The sequence below is a fragment of the Haliotis asinina genome, chromosome 2 (assembly GCF_037392515.1).
Source record: "Haliotis asinina isolate JCU_RB_2024 chromosome 2, JCU_Hal_asi_v2, whole genome shotgun sequence".
Classification (NCBI taxonomy): Eukaryota; Metazoa; Mollusca; class Gastropoda; order Lepetellida; family Haliotidae; genus Haliotis; species Haliotis asinina.
In genome coordinates, this window is record NC_090281.1 from 41,848,622 (window position 1) to 41,858,746 (window position 10,125).

At 38.8% G+C, this 10,125-nt stretch overlaps 1 protein-coding gene across 1 annotated transcript in view; it reads left to right on the forward strand.

Annotated features, from left to right (window-relative positions):
- Positions 1-10,125, forward strand: part of LOC137273720 (cubilin-like) — a 493,514-nt gene that overhangs the window by 105,019 nt on the left and 378,370 nt on the right. The gene's annotated exons all lie outside the window — the stretch shown is intronic.

Here is a 10,125-nt window from a genome sequence, read left to right on the forward strand (position 1 = left end):
CAATGACTTGAACTGTGGTATAGAAATAGATGACTCTCAGCTCAACATTTTACTATATGCTGGTGTTCAAGGTGGAGACTTATGGTAAATCAGAAGAAAACTGAAGAGGTACATTCCCGCACTGGAGGACATAATAGGTCAGAGGCCAAATTTACAATTGGCACCGATGATGTCAGCCACACCCATGCCTATAAATATCTCGGAATATGGTTTCAGGAACATCGTGCTGTTGGAGTTATTATCTGTAAATATAATGCAACAGGAGGAAACTGGACGGTACCCTCGCCCAGTAGTGCCATTAGCAAACAGAATTTGTAGTTTTTGTGATAAAAATGAAATTGAAAATGAAACGCATTCTTTAACATGTTGTAATTTCTACAGTGACTTAAGATATGACCTACGGATCTTTGCTGAATCTCTTCACCCATCTTTCTGTGAACAGGAACCATCAAGCAAGCTATATATACTGATGAAAAATCAACAACTATGTAACTCATTAACTGCGCTTGTAAATAAGATGTACAGACACCGAATGGCTCATATCTGTAAATAATTTTAGCCATTTTTGTGTATGTAATATTATGTCGGTAATTTAATGTAATATATTGTATGTTATGTAATGTATGTTATGTAATGTATGTATGTAATGTATGCAATATATGTAATATATGCAATATGTGTAATGTATGTGTATGAAAGATCTTTTCTCGTGAAATATGCCCCTTCGTCGTACGCACGAGTTATAGCCAGCGTGTTCGCTAACTGCTGAACAAACGACAGCGTTTAGAGGTTCTGGTTTAGACACATTTATTTGATGAAATAAGCAACGACAGAACCTATGTGAAGACTGCTCCAACATGCATGCATGCATGCACGCACGCACGCACGCACGCACGCACACACATACATACATACATACATACATACATACATATGGAACAGTATCATGATAAGTGAAAGATGATATCTAATGAAAATGATGTAACAACATGTGGTCAGAAAATTAAAATCATGATGGTTTTTTACATTTAATTATGTCTTTTGCATTCGGGATTCACAGATAGAACTCAGGCGTCTTATAATTATAGATTGTACTATATGATTTCCTCAGCTAAATCGCCTAGCTTCAACTGAAAATAGATAGCCTGATTTTAACATATTTGATTGAGTTTGTGGATTCAAGGAGGACTTTCCGTATAAGATTGTTTCTAATGAAAAACCTTTGATAAAATAAAGTTTATTTACTCTTATAGCATCAAATCTGGGACATACAAAGAAATTATGACGTGCATCTTCAGTAGGGTGGCTACACTGACAATCTGCTCTCTTTGATATATGTCTGTTATATTTGTCTGCTTTGAGATCGCTACACCCTGCGACAGTGGAGCATTTGGCAAACTCTTGTACCTATGTAAATAAATAATAAATAACTTTAGCTCTGAGACTTAAGGCAGATTTAAATTCATTGAGATTCTGTTACAGATCTAATATTTTGCGGTAAAGTGTTCCATAAACTTACAGCGTCCGGTAGAAATGAATTGTTATATAGAGTAATACGGCAAGCAATAGTTTGCAAATGTGATGGGTACTGACTTGAGAGACAAAGGGAGGAACGAGTTCATTTAGGTAGTGGGGTACCCTGTTATGATACATTTTGAAAGTTGACTATTCTTCTTCTTTGGCAGAGTGACACAGAGGATGTTTCAGTGTAGATTTGATCGTGACTGGTGCCGCGAACAGCTTCACATATCGTATGTAACGCATCGAAGCGCAGGTTTCTTAAGGCTTCTTAAACAGTTTATCATAGGGCTGACTCTCTTAACGATCCCATGGCTCGATGTTTCCTCTATTTGAACGCCGTTAATAAATAAACTTGGATGATGATTTGATTTTGATTTCCCACTCAATATGCCTGTTTTAGTTTTTGAATGGTTGAAATCGACTTTCCAGGTTTTTGCCCAGTTTGCTAATTTAAGTAGACCATTATTCAGATTACGCGCTGCTATTATCAATTATTCATAAATAGAAGTATTATCGGCAGATAATCGTGTATTACTGTCAGTTCCTTCAACAATGTCATTTATGTAGACTAGAAACAGAAGTGGTCCTAGAACAGAAACCTGCGGAACGCCAGCTTTTTCTGGTTTAATATTTGAACTATAGCCATTTATGACTACACGCTGGGATCGATGTTCCAGATAACTATCAAACCATTGTAATAGTGAACCATCAATTCCACAAGACTTTAACTTGTGTACCAGACCTCTGTGCCACACTCTGTCAAACGCTTTACTGATATCGCAAAATACTGAGCGTATTTCTTTGCCCTCGTCCATTGCCTTGGCGATGAAATTATACAAAAAATGTCAGCTGATTCACGCAATAGTCCCCTAGGATAAAACCTGACTGTAAACTGGATAAAATTTTGTTGTCTCTAAGATGATTAAAACATGCTTGAATATACATCGCTCAAATATTTTGGTACTCAACTAGTTAAGGCTACTGGTCTGTAATTTGTACAATCATTAAGGCTTCGATCTCAGTGTTGGAACTAATGCACAAGAATGGGTGGTGCCTGTTGCTCAAGAACTGGTCAACTGGGAGACAATATGATGAGTCCGACTGAGGTATTCATGCATAACTGCTGCATGGTATCTCAATGAGCTGAGCATTATAATATACGCTCTGTAATGTTTTGTGTCTCGTAGGCCATATGGCCGGATGTTATATTTTATCAGTGTCTTAAATTATGTGTGTATATTTTATATATTTATAACATGTGACACATAAATAAAAATGTTCTCTCTTTCTCTCTCTCGCTATAAAATCAGCTTAGGTCTGGGCCAAACATACACAAACATGCACGTCGTGAGCGAAGTAATCTTAGGTGCGACGTGAATAACCCAACCTCACTCATACTTGACAGACCTTGTGGATCGTATTAAGAAAAGTAATTACTGTAAAATTTTGCATGTCTTTCGTGGTAAAAAGCTGTCTTTGAAACACAGAATGTATTCCGAGCTCATTTCCTTTTCAGTCACATCTTGTCCCACGTCCAGGGATGACATTGAGATTGTGTGATCGAACAACGCAAAAATATCCTTTTCATTCTTCGAAATGTACCGTTTCTACAACATAATACATGCTAACTGAAAAATAACAGCGGATAAAAGAGAACAGCAGCCCATTTGAATTCAGTTTGTCAACTGCTGACTGTTATTGCTGTCGAACACTCACTGTTTACATGTTGTAACGACAACCAAGCCGAACACTGTCGTTGTATATCCATGTCTGAGCATGTCGATCTTTCCTCTATTTTATATGTTGAGTCACTCGTCCACTCGCAAAAATTTCCTGTCACCCTTGATGGTGCAGTGGATAACGGAGATATGTAGAAACAGGTGAAAGTGAGAAGTCAATTCTTAACGCCATTCGTAACGGATATTACTTCACATATCACTCATGCACACTTACACACATAGCAAACCCTTGATGGCATTGATTCCACTTGAAAAATGATCAATTCCGCCTTAATACGTTCTGTGAAAATAAAGAAAGACGGAAGATGTGTACATAAACTATTCACGACAGCTTTTGTTCGTTACCCTTATGCTGTGCCTTTCCTGGTCAAGAAAATTTGTGAGCGAGTGAGTTTAGTTTCATCAATATTCCAGGTATATGGCTTTAAATAATCGAGTCTGGACCAGACAATCCAGTGATCAACAGCATGAGCGTCGGTCTGCGCAATTGGGATAACATGTGTCAACCAAGTCAGCGAGCCTGAACACCCGATCCCGTTAGTCGCCTCTTACGATAGTCGCCTTTTATGGCAAGCATGGGTTGCTGAAGGTCTATTCCATCCCGGAACTTCACGAGTCAGAAAATTAGTGGATAATCACTAGTCCCTTTGAAGTTGAATTGCCACTGTAATACCTGCGTAGTGATTTGTAATATTTTTTAAAGTTAGTTAAGTGTGAATCACATCACATTGTTTTGCTGCTTTTTGAGATCGCACCAAGTCCCTGATTCTCAGTCAACTGCTGCATTAGTCTCAACATTGAGTTGGCTGAGTTGGGCTTTACGTCACATCAACGTTATTCCAGCCATATGCTGACAGTTTATACAGAAAGTGTCATAGCATCAGATTCAAAAGCAGGCAATTCGTTATTTACATCACATAGTCAGAATATATGATACAGGTCAACTTCCCGCAGGTAGCTAACGATGAGGAAACAGGTCTTTCATATTTGTCGCTTCGTAATGCGAGACTTACAGTTAACAATTCCACACGGTCAAGCAGAATATGGTTGACGGTGCGCACTTCATCGCAACAGACACATTTGGGAAGTCTATCCCCATTCAGCAGATAGTCATGAGTAAACCAGATGTGGTCAATACGACATCGTCGAAAAATCACGTCTTTGCACCTTAACAATAAAAGTAGGTATGGCCAATTTCTTGGCTACAATGCATAAAGTTTATTTCTTCCTACTTGGGTGTCACTGTACCGCATCAGCAGTGGATGTAATTGCTTGATAAGAGTTGCTTTACCTGCAGCATCGGCCCTTGTGTTACCTGCTTTTTCGACGTGACCCGGCAACTAGCAATGAGAGTTGTTACTTTGGCCAGTAGAAGTTTTGGCCAGTTGTAAAGTTCTAAAATGTCCAGGAGTGAACGTCCGTACCGACCGCGTCAAACCACAAGACTTATAGTACTTGCTGGCACAATGTAAAACCAGCTCTAATCTCTCCTGGTGCATACACACGCATGCACGACGTAAGAAGAGCGAACTATTTGTTACTGAAATGTTAGTGGCATTTGCAGCTAAGTCACCGGGCTAGTGATCCAGCGAGCGTGAGGTGCCGGGATCGAACCCACCTGTGACCGGGTGTGAAAACCGTGGAGTCATCTTTGTGCGCAGACTCTCTCAGTATTGTCACAACACCTAGTGTACAGTACACAAGCCTGTGCACGAATCTGTTGATATATGACCGGATGATGGCCACATGAATCACGCCAATTGTCTTAACGGACTGATTCCCGGTCAGCTGCTGCATTAGTTCCAACACTGAGATACCAACCTCTGAAATCTGTCATATGTTCAGCAGTTAGCGAACAAGCTGGCTATAACTCGTGAGTACGAAGAAGAGGCATATTTCACGAGAAAAGATCTTTCGTTCACACCATTCAAACTTATTCTTGAGAGCCTTTAAACACAACTTCATGGATTACTTAAAGCTGTATGTTTCAGCCTTTAAACATGTCTTTTGTATGGTCGAAATGACTCTCAGGTCTGCTACAGAAAGAGCCTTAATATACCAGATACCCTCCAAAAGCTGTTATTAAAATCGTACTTAGGAATTTATATTCGACTCCCTGTCTGCAGCTTCATATATCTGTCGATTGATACCTCTAGAAAAGATATTAGATGAATTTTCACCTTTTCTCAGATTGTTGCTAGCACGTTACAAAAGTCCAGAAACTCTCCGCACTGTGGCCACTCTCTCACATGGGATTTGACAAAAACAAACATGCAGCTTTTATGAACATGTGTTAAGGATGAAAACGTTGTTTTCGAAAACTCAAAATATAAATTCGCTCGACCATGGGCATCGATTCAGTCACTTAGTGGTATACGTGTCATATTTCATTTCCTGAGGGAACACATTGTACTTTTTTTTTTCAGAAAACCAGTTATCTAATCCCTTAAAGCAACACCTTTGTCACTACACCAAACGATTTTGACCTTGATCCAAAGCAAATGTCTAACTTACAGAGCACTTACAGGACTACCCGGTAGACATCACTTGCTTGATAACGAGTTTAACAGCTAGGCCAAAACTCCGCTTACATTATAATAAGTTGTATATCCAACTTTTTATTATGACCTTAACATAGATTACTTTGTCATACGAATTCATGAGAGATTTTCAAGTTGTAATCCACACAGTGATTTCCAGTTTTTCACCATTCTGACTTTCATCTCAGTTTATTGAGTATTTCAGTATAACATGCAAAGACAAGATCACTGACCGGAACGATGACGTTCTCATCAGTTACGCAATTTCCGCAATTTGCGCCGAAACAGTCGTGTCTCACCCGCTTGTCTCGTGTATTGGAGTAAAGTAAAAGCCGTATGTATTCAAGTGTATTTTACGTGTCATATCAATCCATCCATTCCACTGGGTCATTAAGTGACACCAACCTTGAAATGAAGTGTTCGTAAGGGCATGAAGGTGGATGAAAAGCCAAATATTTTACATGTCACAGGAAATATCGAATTGTTTTATAAGTTGTCGAACTGACCATTTGGAATTCTTTGTGAGGTTTCTCACCTTATCAGAACCAAGATTTTAGTTCTGTGTATTAACTTTCTTTATCATGTGAACTTAGGGTCTAAATATATTGTTGTTTATATTGGGGATGCATCGCAGACCTTATGTACAAATACGAGGGGGATGTCAATAAGTTTTGAGCCTTGAGCATTTTTCATACCCAGGTGTCACAGCCTATGGTACGACATTGAACCTTGGGGTGTAGCTGATGTGATATTTAAGTTTTGGTATCCTACCCTCAGAAGTTATTGAAGGGTTCACATTGACAGAATGAGACCCCCCACACGGCAGTGAAAATGAATAAAATTGAATAGAGAGCAGTAATTAAGTTTTTAGTTCTTGAAGGAAACTCGAGAATATTGAAGAAAGGCGTTCAGCAGTTTGTGGGAAGTCTTCCCCTTCATCTGCTACCATCAAACGATGGGTCAATGAATTTAAGCATGGTAGAGAGAGTCTTGAAGATGACCCCCCTCCAGGTCGCCCAACAACAAGCACTAGTCAGGAAAACATTGACAGCGTGCATAGACTTGTGCTGGAAAATCGTCGAATCACATTCCACGAATTAGAGGAGACCACATGCATTTCACACGGATCCATCGAGACAATTCTTCATGAACATCTCGTCATGTCTAAGGTATGTGCAAGATGGGTGCCAAGAATGCTTACAGATGAAATGAAGCAAACAAGGATCACCATAGGCAACTCCATGCCATCCAGATACAACATGAATCCAGAAGATTTTCACTTTAGGGTAGTAACCTGTGATGAAACCTGGATCCACCACTATGATCCTGAGAGCAAACAAGAATCCATGGAATGGAAACATGTCACTTCTCCCAGGACCAAAATGTTCAAAGCCTCCAGCTTAGTGCAGAAAGTAATGGTGACAGTCTTCTGGGATAGCAAATGCGTCATCCACATGGATTACTTATCAAAAGGAAGAACAATGAATGGGGAATATTACGCTAACTTGTTGAGGCAAGTGCGACAGTCAATCAAGGAGAAGCACCGGGGCAAGATCAGACGTGGTATTCTTCTACATCAAGACAATGCTCCAGTACACACCTCTCGCGTTGCAGCCGCTGCTGTCCAGGAATGCTGGTACGAAATCTTGCTGCATCCCTCCTGCTCTCCAGACCTGGCACCAAGTGATTACCATCTGTTCCCAAATCTCAAGAAACGCTTGCGTTGTCGTAGATTTCAGGATGATAATGAGCTTATTGCTGCTACTGAGGCTTGGTTTGAGGACCAAAATGGCGCCTTCTACAGAGATGCCATCAGCGCCTGGCGGAAAAGTTGGAACAAGTGTCTTGACTCACAAGGGGACCATGTTGAAAAATAAATGTGGTTCATACCAATATTTTGTGTTTTTCTATGCAAGGCTCAAAACTTATTGACTTCCCCTCGTATATGCACATGAATAATCTTGAATTTCGACCTTTCGTAAAATTCTCCTATGTGCATTAAATTAATTGTCATTTCAGTGTAAATATAAAATCAGTACACATGCATGTGTGACTGAACAATCCTGTTAACTAAAGTAGGAATGGATACTCCGTCTTTTTTTCAACAAGTGCACATATTAGTCTGTGAAAGACATTGACATTTATGTGCATGTGCTCTGGAAAACCTTGTCCAGCGCGATGTTCCTTTCAATTTACTTATTGAGACAATACTGAAAGAGATGAGGGCTACCAAATACCACTCGCATGTCATCACTTGATAAAATAATTCCGTACTTCAATCCACTTTGTTATAACAACACTCTACTGGCTTCCAATCTCCTATACCACACTCCTTATTAACTTCTGGCTTCCCATCAGCTTGTGTACATCAACCCCATTAATTGTATAAACAACTCATCGTCTTCTCATCCTTGTAACAGCAATATTACCCTGTACCATTTGCTTGACAACGACATTACTATCTGTGTCGAAACGTCGCAGTCACTGAATAAAAGAAGTTGTATATCCATAAATCATAGTCCTCCTTCATCATTATTCTTCATTCTACTTACTGTGTTCATGTTCATGTTCATGCTGTATTTCAATTTTGAACATGTGGTTATAAGATATGTTGGTTTTCAAAGAATCTGGTACATTTAGCAAGCAAAATATTGTTTTTTCACCTTACTATACAATATCACAGAATACACAAAACCGGATACACAAAAGAGACAAATTATAGCATTGGGATGAGGGTTATGCGAGGTTATGTGAATCCCGTTATATCCACCGAGCCAAATTGTCGCTGACACGGCGCCACAATCCTACACGCCCTGATGGGGATGGATCAGGGAAGGGGGTAACGGAGGAGATGACCAAGCCAAGGAAGTCACAAATACTCCATACTCTGTCATGGTCTCCCTTTCTGCTTGATGATGGACCTTTTCCCATTGTGGTCTATGATGACTTCGGTGAACGGAAACAAAGAACTTATTCACTGTGGAAACCAGAAAATAGTTGAATCCGTCCACGATTTTATCACCAAGACACAAAGCTTGATTTTTGTTTTACAGAAAACTATTTAAGTTATCAATAACCTTCTTACAATTGCTCTGTGTTTCTACAGACAGTTAGTCAGACACAACGAACCGTAACTTTCTTTTTAGGTTTACTTGGATGACATTTGTATTTGATGTAATAATATGTTATTTATGTGATAGTTCATATCGATGACGACTCATGCTTTATATTTTGTATTACATGTTGTACGGGTGCGGTATTGACGTAAACTGTAAAGCATTTGTTTGTTTAAAAGTGATTAGTTAAACCAAGAAACACAGTCGACCATGCCTCATAACCCTCTTACTCCTTAAATAAACAACTTGCTCGATCGGCAAAACGAGGTACTTGGGATAAAATTAAATATTCTCACCCATGGGCCAAAATGTTTTTCACCCATGGGCGAGATTTTTAAAATTCGCTCTAAATTAGCGGAATTAAGTGGATGGGTTGAAATTTGTGTCATGATACTTATGAATATACCCTCATTCATTTACAACCTCCAAAAACATGGGAAAAGATGTATTTTGAGTAAAAGTAAATATTTTCGCCCATGGGCCAAAATGTTTCTCACCCATGGGGGATATTTTTTAATATCGCTCTCATTTAGCGGAATCAAGTCAAAATGAGTTGAAATTTTCGTCATGAGGCTTATGAACGTTCATTTACAACCTCCAAAACATTAATTCTGGACGAAACTAAACATTATCACCTGTTTAAATTTTGAGTTTCGAAAAAAATCTTTTTTTCATTTTTTCATCCTTAGCACATATTCATAACAGCTGCATGCTTATTTGTTCAAGTGGAAAGGCGGCCAAAGTCCAGAATTAAATTGTGACATGTTAATTATATTTACTAGAATATTACTTTGTAAAGTTACAAAATGGCACATATAAACATACTTGGTCCGATTAAGTCAAACCTTGTCTCTGTACATTCTCAAAATAATAGTATTTAGTTTCTAATTGGTCAGATCTACCACGCAATGTCAAAACAAGTTAAATCTCACACATGTATCTTAATTATACAGATTAGTATTATATGCACATACATATCACAAAGCGTAGTACTTGAAGTAAAACTCGTTGGTCAATGTGAAGCTCTCTTTTCTACAAAGACACTGTATCAGAAGAGTTCGGCCCGTCTTGGTCCGGACTCTAAAAAACAACTTAAACCAACTTGTGTATCCTGATTTGTGTTTAAATCCATAGATTTGTGTTATGTCTACCTAAATATCAATTTGTGATGTTACAAAATGCCACATGTAAAGATAACTTGTTAAAGTG